Raw genomic sequence first — 14,419 nt, forward strand, 5'->3', positions numbered from 1 at the left:
TTTGCTTGTTTTCCAACCTGTTAGGGACCCATTCATGGGGCTACTTGTGTAAGTATCACACAGATTCAGCACACCAATCCAGTAACAGTCAAACTGGTCTACAGCAAGTTCAAGGAGATTTGAGTATGTAATGAGGTATGAGTTTCTAATTCTTTCTCTCAGTAACAGAAACTAGGTGCATTAAACACACTTGGTCATGGAGCATCAACAAAGTTCAAAGAATGGAATAATCCACACCCTACATTTGAAACAGCAGGGTCGAGTATGTATGCTTCTACAGTAAACACATAATAAATATTGTTCAAAATGTGTCTCCCGACCCATACCATGGAGGTGATATTATTCTTTAAAATCTAGTTTTTTTTCCCCTAGAAGGCTTTTTGAGACCCTCACCTTCTTCATTTAACCACATGATTCATATATTACATCTCCCTGTGGACACACATTTCTCTATCAAATGCATTTGCACCGTTCTTGAGAGCATGACTGACATCTTACCCATTTTTGCATGCTGTATGGTATTAAGTACAGTAGCTTATACATAAAAGATGGTCGATAAGGATTTGTTCTGGTTGAGTTTTTTTTTTCATGTATTTAATATATTCAGTCAGCTGATTTAGGCATTGCCTAATTAATTCGGAAATGGAAGGGCCAGTGGCTATGATGTAAAGTGATACTGAATATCACTCACTAGCTGACAATCCATTTCCGTCTTATATGTGATTATTTTGAAGGGTGTGAATTATAACTGCCATCCTGGAAAACCTTCATAACCAGACTTTTGTTGATAGGTAATAGGACGAGACTGAATTCATTCAGGTTGATCAGGACTGAGGAAAAAGAAGAAAAGCGATTTGGGGAGCTAGGTGAAACATGGTAAGGTAATTTCTTTTAAGTCTTTTAATCTAGACTTTGAAAAATCCGCATGTTGAGGCTGAGATAGAAGAAAAATTAAGGACACAAGAAAACCAAAACAGAATTATATTTTATTTTAGAGAAATGGGGACAGCCAATGACCTTGTTCGACAAACACCAGGATATAGATTCAGAACAACTAGGAACCAAGATGCAATGCCTTGTGTCAACTATGACCTCCAAGACCTATGGGGAATCACCTAGTCTTTCTATGCCTCAGTTTTCTCATCTATAAAATAACAGCACTGAACTTGGTAAGTGGCTCTACACCAGCTAAGGATGGGAAAGAAGCTATGAATATTTTCCCATAAATGCACACGCATACACACATGGTTTCTGTGTTCAAAGACGTCATGAATTACATTACTACCACCATCTCTCACCTAAGTTCATGTATAAAATCTCATGCTAATGAGAGATTTAAGCCAAGAAAATATGATTTATCAAAGAACACAGAATAAAACCATGGAATAAGAGTACACAAGCATGTACTTTCTGGCACTCATGAATTAAAGCCAGATATTTCAAAATCTAGGCATTTACATTTCAGAGTTTCAACAATTACAGAGATATTTTCAAAACAAATTTAGATACTGGCCAAAGGTTAGCTCAATTCAATCTTGAAGAATTATGTGGATTTTTAGCATATAGTTAGGCAGCAAACATTACTCATCGAGAGCCCTAATGCAGCCATGAGTTTGGGAGATTTTTCTCTAAGAGAGAAATATTTCTATTGTTGTCCCAATTCCAAAATTATGTCTGTATATATATATAATATCAATCATCTCAATTCACTGGTGCCCCCTGATTTGAATTTCATACAGAAATACACAGTCTATTACTAGTAATTCCAAATAAGAATAAAACATAATAATGATTATCGGGGATGCAGCTGAGAGGCTGTGGATTAACATCTGTACTATTTCTCAATGTATCCATGCCATATTTAAATAACAAAAAGGATATATTTTCTGTGTATTTTGTAACAAGAATTTATAATAATGATGCTTTGCATTCGCTATAAATAACACATTTCATCTGAAGTTTTTATTTTCTCTTGGTTAACCAAGCTCAGTGCCTAGAAATTAACATTAGCACAAAGGGAACAGTATTTCAGTCCTCATCTAAGGAAATCCACAGCCTGTCAAGCATGAACTATTTGGTTTCACAAAGATGGAGGGAGAGATTTTAGAAAGTTTAGCTAATCAGGTGTAGAAAATAGATATTCTAACTTTAATACCTTTAGACCAGGGTTACCAGTATTTTGATGGAAAAGTGAGTTAAAGAGTTGCTTTATTTCCTCCCGAACTTTGAGGTGCCTGGGTTAAATAGCCCTGAGAGTGACATTCTTAGATGAAACATGGAGCAAGGCCCCGCTCAGTTCATTCTATCTTCACGTAGTATCCTCAAAGTGACTTTCAAGTGGCTTGAAGGTACACCCAAAAGACTTTGCATCTGCCATGTTCAAAGCCTGGAAGATTAAGTTTACCCTTTCCATTATTACAGTAAGTGGTTCTACGGAACCAGTGGAGTGACCATGATTTTCAGCTTAGTGTGTAAAGGAGCATCTCAGAAAACAACAGAGGAAAGGATTAATAAGCCAATATGCAAGGCCTCAAAGTTCAACAGTGGACCACCTGCACTGTAATCATGCCGTGGTTATTTTTTTAAACCCCAGTCCAGACAGACAACACCAGAAAAATCTGGGGTCCATGACTCTGTCTTTTAACCTAGTTCTCTTGGGGGACTCATTTGCATACTAAAATTTGGGAGCTACCCACATGGAGCCTTCTGATCCTAGCTCTCCATTTCCTCAGAACAGAACATCAACCATTACTGGCTTTAGACTCACTCCTAGACTTTTTTCTCTTAAGCAAAGTCTAATCAACAAATATCTGCCTGAAAACATTTAGAGAAGGAATTTCAGCATATGTTTGGACTCTTAGTTGAGAGGCAAGCAGCCAGGAACAGAAATCTATACAACTGGTACACCCAACAAAGATGGATGCATTTGTTAAGGTCGGGGACTAAAGCTGTATAAAATAACCCCTCCTTAGAACACTCACAGTGGAACTCAAGAAGTCTATTGGGAGAACCCCAGGGCTTCACCAAATTGACAAAGAAGGGGCCTCCTCAGGGAGACCTGCTAGTCCTCTGACCTGTAGTGCTGGCTCATCCTCACTTGATACACAGGACACTTCTGCTGGTTACACACTACTCTTTATTTATAAGCAATGAATCTCATCTTATTTAAATGACTGGGTGTTGGAATTGATGTTTTTACTTTGGGATTCCCAAAAGGATAACAAGTCAACCCGGTGCTCTCCTGTCTTGGAGAAGGGGGGGTATGGGCTCACCTTGGTATTGTAGAACTCTCAGGGGAGCAGTAGGCAATGATCTTTATCCTGCTGGGAATTTTCAAAAACCATGGTTAAGAAGGAGCGGGGAGCAACTGGGGGGCCAAGAGCTCAGATACAGCCTTGTAGATTCCAGGCCACTGACCTCAGTCCCAGCATGGGGGAGTCAGGGCATACGCTGATACTGGTACAACCTGATTTGCTGGGTTCTCCCCTCCTTGGCAACTACCTGCCAATGGGTCACTAGGTTACTTCTGCCACATCACCCATGATCCCATGAAAATTTTCCTGGACCACTTTCTGAATAACTGGTATTCATAAAAGAAAGATCTATGTTATAGAAACCCTGTTTTCATGCTTCAGTAAAGAGTGGAGAAAAGACTAGAGGTTTCATGACCAGAAACTTACTTAGGTTCAAGATCAGGCTACTTTTAACCTTTGTCCCCTTTTGGTCATCAAATACTGAAAGTTATTGAAAAACTCTGCTTTCAACCAGTGATTCTCAAACTCTTTTTCCCATTTCATTCATTTCTTTTTTAGAACCTAATTTGGGGGGAGACAAAACCAACATCTGCCAGCCAACTTCTTCCTGTATGCTTCGGCAAGCATCCCAGAAATCAGATGTGCCAGGGCAACTGTGAAAGGTTTGGAATACTGAAAGAGATGCAGAGAATTAAGAGAATTTTAGATTGGAAGAGATTACTTAATCCTAAATGTGTTTTCCCAGCCATAGACTGAAAAATGTACTATATCTATAATGGAAACAAAACTATTTTTCACCTCAAAATAAAATAATCCTCTAAGAAAAACAGCAATAAAATAGCCCTCCACAGACAAGTGTCACTTATTGTATCTACAGCTTTGGCACATCAATGATTTCACTATGTGTGTCTATTCCTTGAGTTAATTTGGCTCATTTCTGAATGTCCCCAAACTTCTCTCCTAGGCAAGCAGAATGACTATGCTCAGTAGACTATGAGAAGCCAAACTGGGCTAAGGCATTGGGATGGATGGGGCTGACCTGAAGTTTTCTGAGACTGAGCAGAGAAAAATAAGATTGAATTTGAGGTGATGGTAGACTCAAAGAACCAGGACAGAAGCCTGGGTATCAGGTCCCTGGGAGCAAGAGTAGAGCAAACTCTGAATTAAAAGTGAAAGTTCAGCAAAAGGAGCAAGTGAGAGGTTAGTCAGAGCCTGCAAAGATACACTGATGCTAAATATAGATCTTTTTTAATAGGGCATCTGTGAACAACCCTAAAAGGCATCTCAGATGGGGAGGAAAGGAATTAAGAGGCTGAACCAATTCAGACAGCAAGGATGAATTCAGGGTAAATATTTCACAGAAGATAACTTAATAAAAATGTCAAATGATCTCTAAAATAATTGTTCCACAAAACGTGGTCCAGTAGCCTCAGGCAACCATATCACCTTCCCCGGGGGTGCTTGATAAAAAGCAGATTCTTGAGCCCCTGCCAGACTGTCTGGATTTTTATTACCAGCACCTCTGTTCATTATCATGTATTCTGCAGCTTGAAAACTAGTACCTTCAGTTATGAATTGAGCACAGATGACTTTAAGCCCTAGACCAATTAAGGACACCAATGAAGAAAAACAACCCTGCAGAGTTCTGTTCTGTGTGCTCGATCACTCTGTTGCTTCCATGTGGGACGGGGTCAAAGGCCACATTTCGCCAGCATAGCCCCGAGGTCAGTGTGCTTCTCTTCTGCTGGAAATATTTTTCATCTGTTGCAAACTCAGTGACACAAGTCTGCTGGGAAAGGACCAAAATGCAACACAATGATTTCATCTTTGAAAACTGAAAATACCACTCTCAGTTCCACTTGCAATTGCCGTGGCGCTCCCAGTGCTGCACCTGAGGGTTGTTCAGGCCCTTAATCCTCATGGCAGGTAGGAAGCAAGGCCCTAACAGCAAGAATCTAGGACTGTGATATACAGCCAATCTTCCTACGACAGCAAATAGGCTGTTTGATTAAGCACTTGGTCTTGGGTAGAAGTGCTTAAATGGCAACAATCTCAATTTGGGAAGTAAACTCCAGGAGACCTAGTGGAGAACACAAGGGTTCAGAACATGAGCCCGTGGGTTAGATGTGAGTTTTATCTGGGTCACATCTGGAGGGCAGGGAGCCTGTAGCACAATGCATGCACAGAAGCATCCTGATGCAAACCACAGGGGCTTTGTGATGTTGTGTCTTTCACTCCGGATCCTGCAGAGCCCCTGACTGATGCAGAGGGTAACTGCTCGTGTGTGTGTGTGTGTGTGTGTGTGTGTGTGTGTGTGTGTGTGTGTGATCAGTGGGAACACGTTGCCTTATTGGACTGCAGAGCAAAGCCATGCCACTGGGGACAAGGAAGGGACAGTCCCACTAAGCTGGTTTGCTGGCTGTGCTCCAGCTCCCTTTTTCCCACTCACATCAAGGTGGAAGCCCAGTGGAGAGAACCATTATTCATTCTGCCACCAGAACGTTCCAAGAAGGGCACACATGGGGCCCACTGTGTCTGGCTGGCTGCGAGACTTCTCCTCCAGCCCCTGTAATGATCATGGAAATTCGTTTTGGGTAAAAAAAAAAACCCAAAAAACCCCGGTAAGGTCAGCAGCATCTCCATGGATCCAAATTACTCACAAAAATGTATGGGCAGTAACCTAAGGAAATCCAGAAACAAATGAAACACTGTGACCATGATTTTCCCGAGAGTGAGAATTCCTTTAAAATTGAATCACTGATTGTAGAAATGATGAGGGGACAGCTGTCCAGCTATCATCACAAATACGATTTAGTGTTGTCAGTCTTTATAAAATAAGTAGCAAGGGATGTTCAAAGGCCCCACATGAGTGTCTATGTGTGAAGCTAGCCAACATACAGCATTTGTATCGAATAATGATTCCTCTGTTTGCCTCTGTTTGGCTGTTCAGTCGAACAGAGCAGAGACAAAACCAATATTAGAGGAGACAGACATTCGTACTTAAGTAAGAAGACATTTCTTTCATTTTCCTTGCTTCTACCTCCTTATTTTAACCCCCTTTATGAGCATTAAAACAGCAACCAACTGAGAAGTCTACAGACAGACAGTGTATGTTCAAACGCAGCATATGAAAGTCCCACTGAGAAGCGAGCTCTTCTCCTATCCTTTCTCTGGTCGGCAAAGCAACGCTGCCGCCACCATCCATCTCGTACGCGTAAAGAAGACCGAATCTGACATGATGCCAGAGATGCAAGTGATCTCCACTTGGGGAAAAATTCTGCATGGCTGGCGGGATGTTCTGTAGGAGACAAAGCCAGGGGAACAGTGTCCACATCAGACTCTGACCCCTTCCTCAAACCCTGACCCATTTCCGGAACAATGGATTCATCACTCCTTTAAAAAGAATTAGGTGATTTTGACGTCAGGTCCCGGGTATGAAAAGAAAAAATGACAAATTTTCAACAAATGCAAACATTCTGTAACCCAAGTGGAGGCAAAAACTGACCTGCATTGATGGTGAGGCTATATACAGCTTCATGGGAATAACTCTATCTTTTGGCCACAGAATTATAAATGTGTTTGATTATGGAGTGCTGACCCAGACTCAGCTGCGATGTTATATAATACTGGGCATGTTTTGTATTTCTTTTCTAAAATCAGAAGAATTCTTCACTGGCAAACATTTTTAACCCAAACAGTTTCTGATTGGAGTCTGTGAGCCTACACTGAATGTCAATTCCAACATCGGATGTAGAGGACACATAGTGCCGAAAGCAGGCACCATCCTGCCCGTGTGGAGTGTTTATTCTAGAAAGACCAACAAACAATAATGAGACAAGTATAGCTAACTTTATCTTTTTAATAAAGACTTGATTTTTAGGAAAATTTCAGTATCACAGAAAAACTGAGCAGAAAGCACATAAAGTTCTTATATTTGCTTTCTCCCCTGACTCACAGTTTCTCCTATTGTTAACATCGTGCATTAGTGTGGCACATTTGTTACAGCTGATGAGCCAACTGATACATTATTACTAACTGAAGACCACAGTGTACAATAGGGTCCTCTCTTTGTGCTGTATAATTCTTTGGACTTTGGTAAATGTATTTTCACGTGGGTCCACTATTAAGACTATCACACTGAACAGTTTGCTGTCCTAAAAACAGTGGGCCACTCTATCTAACTCTTTAATTTATATTCAAATATATTACTATTTACTCATGAGAACGAATAAGAGTATAAAAACACACATGCATATTATTGGTTGGTTTTGGCTAAAGAAGCATAAATGTTATATCTGGGTCACTCATTCACTCACAACTGCTTCCCTAGTGACATAACCATCCAGTGAACACCTATGGTTTTTGCCTGCTCAGAATCCATTGCTCCTCTCTAAGGGAAGAGCATTCCGCCCTTTCTTCGGAGAACCACTTTCTCAACCTAAGTGGTTTTGGTAGACAAAGATCATCTCTCCAAGTCAGGAGCAGCAGGCAACTCAAGGCCAGACAGTTGATATTCATTTCTCTTACTAAATTATGTTTCCCATGCATAAGATGCAAGTTTGGCTAATAACTCTGTTCCAGGGTCTTCATGAAGCTGCTAGGGCAAAAAAAGCCCTTTTATGGCCCAGAATTGCTTGTTGAGAAGAAGCCTAGGGCTTCTCCCCACCCAGAGAGCCCAAAAAATGAATGAAGCTGAAACACAAGCATGAAGCTAAAACAAAACCAAAGGATGGAGGCTGACTGAGATTCCATGACATCATTTGCACTTTGGAACCAGTTCTGTCCCAAGCAGAGTTTATCCCTAAGATTTCCAGGTATGGGAGCTAATGCTTGCCGTTATTTAAACAATTTGAATTGAGTTTTATCAGCAGCTAAATGATTCCTAATTGAGATTGTATTCATGGAAGGTACACTTCAATTTATTCAGTGGTTTAATTCATGTCGTTGGTCTTCCTTCTCTTCCTGTTTCCTTTTCACAATTCTCCACATGCACTTGAATATAAAAATGCACACAAAGAGGCCACTAGCAACATGGCAGGCAAAGACTTTGTCTCTCCGGGACCTACTGCTCACTTTGTGCCTCTAACTCTACCTGGTCGCTCCTCTGACCAGCTGCTCCCTAGAGGTCTCCCCCTTTGAACTGTGCCTCTTCTGATTCCTGGATACGTATGGTAAGCCCCATCCAAATGTCTTCCCCATGCCCTTCCCCATCACAGGATACTATTCATTATTGGAAATATATATATATATATTTATGTAACTGAATGTTAATCCAGTCTCCAAACTCTTATCTTCCAGGTGGACTTCATACACTGTAATGGTGGCCTTTTGACAAGATCATTAATCTAAAGCAGTGGCAATACTCAATGTGTTTCTATGTATTCTTTGTGTGCAAAGAGACGAGGCTAGTTAAAAATGAATATGGAACTACATTCCTTTCTCCCCAAACTCTGATTAGATAGATTTGGAGGTCAGCACAGGCATTTGCATGCAAATCATGCAGCCCAGGTTATTCAGATGCACATGACCTACAAATATGAGTCATCACTGAAGAAAGAAAAAATTGAGGGAATGTCAGCATCCAGAGTAGGCTGTTTCAAGCACCAGGTGTCTGCTACAACTGGTAACCAAGGAAAGCGAGAGTTGTGTAGCTCTCAAGTCAGATGCTGGAAACGCCTCCCTTTGATGCCCTGGGTGACCAGTGCGTCTCCCATCCTAGACGCTGATGGGAGTAAGTCCTGGCTAATGGGAGCTGTCAACGAGCATACCAGATCTGCCTTGGCTCCAGATGCTGTCCTTACCATGCTTAGGAATACTGCCCCGGCTGCGTCCAAGCCTCTGTGTGACTGGGAGACACAAGCCGCTTTCCCCAGCTCTCTGTCTAAGCCTCCCAGAGCCAAAGTCTTCGCAGCTAAAAAATGTACAGCCAGAGGGTTGTGGTTGCCTCTTCTGCAGTCAGTCATAATTTCACACTTTCTTGGAGACCATCTGCTTGAAGCTCTTCTGGGGTGAACTGCTGGTGTTATTATCTCCTCAACGACACCCTACCTTCCCCACCGCCCTTCCCCGACATTAAACTGCCTGAACACGGAACGCCTGCAGGCAGTACGTTCATGTTACACGCACCGTGGCTTTTCAAAGAATATTCATGAACCTTTGCACCTGTCTCTTTGGCAGCTGAACTAACCCCATGTCTGTCTTTCCTTAAATGTTTCAGGTTTTTAATTTGGCACATAGTGAATGCATCTATTTATCTATCTGTCTGTCTGTCTGTCTGTCTATCTATCTATACACATACTGAGAAGCGTGAAAGGGGGGGTAGTTAGAGAATTGCTCAAGCAAAACTCAAACAACATATTTCAAACAGGAAAGCTCCACTAAATGTGAACGGAGTATGCTTCTCTTTCTGGTGTGGAGGTACTTTATTTTGCATATTTGTTGCTTAGGAAACAAGGCTGTCGTGATGTCCCTGATGAGTTAGGGAGGAGAAAAAATGAAGAGGAAGTTCACGGCAGGCAGTGGGCTCCAGGCATGGGTCTCCCTGGTGGGACGCTGGAATTTTCAGTGAAAATTGGTGAGTAAAGTCAAACGAGACTAATGATTTGACTTCCTCACTGACTGAACCCAGAAGTCCTGCTAGAAAAGCATAAAAACAACCACAATCCCTCCATTTAGGCAGCGATGTGTTCAGCTTTGGGAGAAAGAGGCTTAGGAAGCCGCAAGTCAATGTCTACCTGCCCTTTCTCCAAAGATAACACCTGTGTCTCCCAGTGAGCGAGACACAGAATAAAGACAACTTCCCACCACTGAGTGCGTAGTAAAGGCAGGCTCTGTGCTCAGTAAAAACATTGGTCTCACTGACCCTTCAGCACCCCTACTGACTGGTCCTGTGCTCTGCCCCTCTTTGTGATGGAGAAAGAGAGGGTTCACCCTTATAGTAGGCTGCAAAACGGATTTGAATCTGGTTTTTCCTAAAATCAGAGCCCAGTACTCAGCAGCACCGTGACATCCAGCAGCAACTGCTCTCCCTGCGTTACCCTCAGTAAATAACTACGGGGATTCTGCTATGCTGAGTAAGAAAGGTATCATCAAATGTGAGTGGCTTCAGATTTTTAATCCAACCCAGCTTTTGAGGTGAGGAAACAAAGGTTTTCAGAGGTTAAGTGGTTTACCAGAAGTCACACAGATACGCAGTGATGGAGCTTGAGCCAGAATGTTGATTTTTCTGATTCTCAACAGAATGTTTTTCACACTGCCAGAGCCTCCCTCCAGTTTATCGTTTGGGTAAAAGTGGAATTAGTCCACCCTGACTTAAAATTTAGTGGAGAAAAATGATGGAGGCATCCCTTAGGAAAGGAGATAATCTATTTTGTCAACATTTATGTCTTGAAACTTTGGCTCAGGAGGAAATAAGTTAAAGTCTAGTTCCTTTCAATAGAGAGCAGAAAAGATAAATGTATTCATCAGACACTGTACTTGTTACTAATTCTTTCAAATTACAAAGTTGTTCTTTTGGGGAATTACCAGCATATTGATGTACAGAAAGGATATTTTGTCCAAAAGTAGCCTCTATAGAAAACTTCATGAAAGAGTGGATTCATAACCTTTCAAAACGACAAGCATAAAATTTGCATCTAATGATTGGGCATTCTGCCTTTTCTATGTCATTCTGTCAGAAGGTAACTGGGCAAACACAATGCAAAAGCTCTTTCTGTAAAGGGATAAATGGCAGTAAAAAATACCATTGACTTGAATTCACAGGCTTATCAAAAAGGCAGGGGGGGGGAGAGACTTTCTTGGCTTTCCTTAGACAAGGTAAAAAGCAGGTCCATTAAGTTGTTGGGCACTTTGAATAAGTTATCCACCTGTCCTCTTCATCTGGCTCCCAAATGTTGCTCACATCCATTCCCATACATCTGTAGTCAGAGAGGAGGTGAATGGCCAGGAGCTCCTCTACCTTTATAACAAAAGTAACTGTTTGCTTGAGCAATACAGCGACTACGCAGGCAGTAAATGACAGAGGATACCGGCTTACCATCTTTCATTCCTCCACCAAGTACGTATTGAATCCCCAGTATGTACGAGACCATAGTCAACATGCTGAGGATGGACAGAGAAGTCAGTCAACACACTGCCTTGAGAGAGCTCACACTCTAGCTTGGGGAGGCAGACTTTAAGCAATTTGTATAGTGCGGTGAAAGGTGACTAGTGCTGGGAAGTGAAAAGAAAGGGAACAGAGTCCAGAGAGGGCACTTCAATTTTAAATAGATGGGTCCTGATGCAAAGCTTGAAGGAAGGGACGGAATAACCAGGAGCATATCTGGGAGGTAAACATCGCAGGCAAAGGTAACAGTGACCACAAAAGCCCCGGGGCAGTGGGAAGGTGCTTAGTGTATTTAAACAAGAAATTTCCCAGTTTCTCTCCCACCGCCCTGCCCCCTCCCCTCCCACATACACCCCCAGTGTACCCGGAGCCCTGGGAGCGGAGGGAGCAGTCACAGGAGATGAGGAATGGGAGCAGCTAGTCTTCCTACCAGTGTCTCCATCTGTCCTATTTCTGGCAGAGTTCTCCAACCCACACTGTGTAAGTGAAAGCAGGTTTTATTGCTAGATCATCATTTTACAGACAAATAAAGTGAGGCATCAAAAAATCCACTCGAGGGAGCTTAGGATGCCCTGGCACCATCATCATGTCTTTTGCTTTTTCTCTCTCGAAGAATGCAAATGAAAGCAAGAAACTCTTGACCGATTTTCTTACATAGAATGTGCTAAGATCTGTATGTTATTTATAATATAGGAATTAAAATAATTGGGCTTCCAATAATAGTGCCTGGATTCAAATCTCAATTCTACCTCTGGGTAACCTAGAGCAGCAAGTTGCTTAGATTCTGTGCCTCTGCTTCCTCATTGGTGAAATGAAGGCGATAGTTGCACATATGTTACAGGGTTATCTGTGTGTGTTAAGCATCTTAATACTTTTAAAATGCTAAGAACAGTGCCTGGTACCTAATAAGTTTACACAAGGAAGGAGATGTAAAATGTCTACAAATTCTCCTCTTCCCCCCACCCTCCAGAATTAGTAGCCTGGATGGGTTGATAAACACTCAAGTGTAAGTTGAACACAATCCATCTTTAATCTTCTCCCAGGTTTCTGAATAAGTGATGCTAATATTCAGGCTCAGAATAATCGTCTAAATCAAAGACTGTCACCTTCAGACAAAACTGGAAAGAATGTGGGCAGTGCCTCCGTGTAAGAAGGAATAAAGGAATCGTCAAGTTCCTTTCATTGGTTTCTATCTTTTGATGTCATGGCGTTTCTATCAATGACAACAACAACAACAACAACAACAAATTGAAGTATGATGTGGAACAAAAATAGGAGCTATTTCTATTTCTTGCAGGCAATGAAACACCCCTTCCAGTGAAATGGTCTTTTCTATTGCTTCCAAAACATCCTGTACCCTGTGATATTTACCTGCCCAGACTATGATGATACTTAATTTACTTGTCCATTGCTTGTAAGCTCTTTGAAGACAGAAACCTGAGCCTTTGTCATTCTTTCTGCCACACTTATGGTGTCTAAACCATCTGTAATGAATGAGTTACTGCATGAAGGAAACAACTTGCCAATGAATATAAGTCAGTATGTAACAAAACTAGGAATGGAAAACTAAATATCCTGATTGCTCTGTCAAGTACTATTTACAACAGAACTTGGTGCTTCTGGAAGATCTTTTGAGAAAACTAGCTGAGGCTTATTATATCAAGAAGATCAGTTTTTGAATTTGCTCTTAAAATTTTAACTTATCATTCCGTTTTAAAATGGAGTCTTGTCTTCATGAAGCCTGTTTCCAGTGTTAGGTCACTCTACAGAAGAATGCCTTCTCATTCATTCATTCATTCATTCATCCATCCACCCACTCATTCATACAATGAATGTTTTCTGAGTACCTACTCTGTACCACATGCTGAAGATATAATAATGAACATAGACAGATAATGTTCCTCCCTTCCTTCATTAATCATCTGTTGACAAGTTGATGCTTAGTAATTTAATTAAAAAAACCCCCAAATCTAATATGGACAGGCCTAAGACATTATCTAGTCCAGTAAGTAGTTCTTCTCATTTTTTGAGTCAGAGAACACACTGATAAGAAGGTGGAAAGGACTGATATATACACAAACTTTTACATAAAATTTTAGAAGTTACCAGACAGACTTCTCTGAAGACAATACATGGATTTCAGGTTAAAAATTCCCGATCCAGTCTGGGTCTATCATTTCACAAGTATGTGTGTCTATGTGTGGGGGTCTCCTTTTACTTTAAAAACACAAAATAAAAAATGCTTAGCTCATGTTAGAAACATAAAAGCAAAAGACTAACTATAGCTTACTCTCCAGGATATTTCAGGGACTTGAGAAGTTGCAAAAGTGAAAGTAAAATATTTTAAGTAATAAGGGAAAATTTAATAATTAGGGAGAATTTATTCTCTTTCAGTAATAAAGTAGTAAGACAATATACTTCAAGAGTTAAGTGTTAACTCTTCTGTGCCCTCACGAAATCAACAGAAAACTATTGGTTACAGTGTCAGAAACCAATCTCATAAGAAAGATTAAGTGAAATAGAACAATTTTGCCCAGGTAACAACTGCCCTCAAATGAGAAGGGACCATTACCGAACGTCTGGGATCTTGACCCAAAGGGCATCGTGAAGTAGGCTTTGTTAACATTTCCTCAAAGGGAATTCAGGAGTTGGCAGTTGACAGGTGAAAGTCTTCTACTCTCGGCAAAAATTCCAGCATGTAACCAAAGTATTTACAAACCTTTCGTAGGTAAGTACTGAATGTGTGAGATACTTGGCCAACATAGACAGGGAATTCGGTGTGCTATCAATACAGCAAAAGTTGCAGGGTCAGAAAAAATAACTGTGAAAGCATATGCATATGGAGAAAATATAAACGAGGCTATTTTAGTAAACTGAAAAAAGACGAGTGCTGATTTGAAAATACGATGATTAAAACATAATAATTATAGTCAAGCTTTATGAAGCACTTAAAATATCATAAGCCACAGAACAGATGAAAATATTTGCAAATCATGTATCTGATAAGAGGCTGGTATCCAGAATATGTATAACAACTCTTAATGACTCAACACTGATAACA

The 14,419-nt window shown here is 41.0% G+C and overlaps 1 protein-coding gene across 3 annotated transcripts in view; it reads right to left on the reverse strand.

The window, feature by feature from the left end:
- The window catches only part of CNTN4 (contactin 4), an 813,748-nt gene that overhangs the window by 278,278 nt on the left and 521,051 nt on the right, over positions 1-14,419 (reverse strand). The gene's annotated exons all lie outside the window — the stretch shown is intronic.

The sequence above is a fragment of the Camelus ferus genome, chromosome 17 (genome assembly GCF_009834535.1).
Source record: "Camelus ferus isolate YT-003-E chromosome 17, BCGSAC_Cfer_1.0, whole genome shotgun sequence".
Lineage (NCBI taxonomy): Eukaryota > Metazoa > Chordata > Mammalia > Artiodactyla > Camelidae > Camelus > Camelus ferus.